Source organism: Euprymna scolopes, chromosome 12, assembly GCF_053919585.1.
Source record: "Euprymna scolopes isolate OS-2025 chromosome 12, ASM5391958v1, whole genome shotgun sequence".
Lineage (NCBI taxonomy): Eukaryota > Metazoa > Mollusca > Cephalopoda > Sepiida > Sepiolidae > Euprymna > Euprymna scolopes.
The window spans coordinates 84,305,690-84,307,484 of record NC_136493.1 but is presented as its reverse complement, the minus strand read 5'-3'; positions in this window follow the sequence as shown (position 1 = coordinate 84,307,484).

Here is a 1,795-nt window from a genome sequence, read left to right as displayed (position 1 = left end):
TGAAATAATATTCAACTAATTGTAAATTTGTTGTTGTAGTATTAAGTTATTTTCTCTTCTATAATGCTACATACATATTTTTATATTTGTTGTTTTATTTAAAGGTATCTCAACCATATCTGTTCCAACTGAAATTACGACAGGTGCTGCTGCTACAACACAAGGTATACTATTTCAACCTTTGGAATTGCATTTTGCAAAATTATTGATGTATAAATTTAATCTAATAATTACTATATATGATATACATGAAACAAACATTTGTAATGTATTATGAAATATTTAATATATCTAAAGTCAAAAACTCTTAAGTTGATGCCAGTACGATTCTTGTCATTGACGTCATAGTTCAATTAGTAATAAAACTAATCTTGATAAAACATAGAGACCTAAGCATAGGAATGTCAATTTCATGTGGCAACAAGCTAAACAACTCGTAAAATTAGATGGCAGTGATAATCTGCTGATTTGAATCAATGAAGGCAATATTATATTACGTGGAAAGATTAAATAAATGTAATAATCCTCAGATAACTATGGATAGAGCTAATAGAGCCAGTTCAATCACAGATTAGGTCTTAATGACATACTGTTAAATGTGAGACGTTGATTGTTTTAACCAGGACAACATGAAAAAATGATATATGTAGATAGATATGTGTGATCTCCTACAAAGGCGTTATACAGTGGTATTGTCCTGGAAGAAATTTTATCAAACTATAGTTAAATGTTAGTATTAATGGCTGGCTAAATTTAGCTGACTTCAGAGAAGGATCAAATGTGGAAATTATAATAAGTCTTCACTTGTGTAATAACATTGAAAGAATATCTGAGAGTTGTTGACTTTGAAGATATACAACATTTGATATAGCAGGTTCATTGACAGGAAAAAGAGAAATAAGTAAATACTTGGCTTGCGATTGGTTAGTTTTGCAGTCTTAAAAGCTTCAAACAAATGCTACCATGTAACACTAATGTTAAACCGAATATAAGCATTCTGCAAACTGATCATTTCACATTATTAGGGATATTAGCTTCTCTAGAAGATATTCGCAACATGATTTCAACAAGTTACAATATTGGCAAATGATATTCTATATTGAATGATTGATATTATTTGATTGTTGTTAACAGCTTTTCAAAAATGTCTTGAAGTATTCAATTTCTTTCCTATTTTGTAATAATAGTGTTCAAAAATGCCTCTCACTTAACAATGACTGACTTCCAAATATATTGCAAATGATGTAGTTCAACATGTACTAATGCCATTATACTATACAAAGTCTTTATTTATTAAAGAAGATCCAACAAATAAACAGAAGAAGTAATGCTGTAAACAACTTTAAGAATATATAAACTGTCCTTTATTGTAAACTAGACGAACTATCCGCTGTTGCCCGGGTCCATATGAAGTTCTGTGTGGACACACCTGCTATACTAAGGATATTGAGTACTTTTTCATTATTATATGTCAACTCCGTCGTAGGAAACGTCGATACCCCAACAACAATTTCAAAAGTAAAATAATCCTACTTAAAAACGGATAAAAACATATAATCGCCCCAAAACAGAAGAGCACTTTTTAAAAACTATATACCTGTTAAAGCTAATTTCTTTAATGCTTCCTCGATCTAGAAAAATTTCTCTTTACACTCTGTTTCAACGAGCGTGTTACTTTACAATTTGTAAAAAACTGTTTAATATAACAAAGTGTAAACGTTTTTATATTTTAAAAATGATTACTTATGAAGCAATTACAATGTTAAAAAGTCTGATTTACGTAACCCTAAAAATA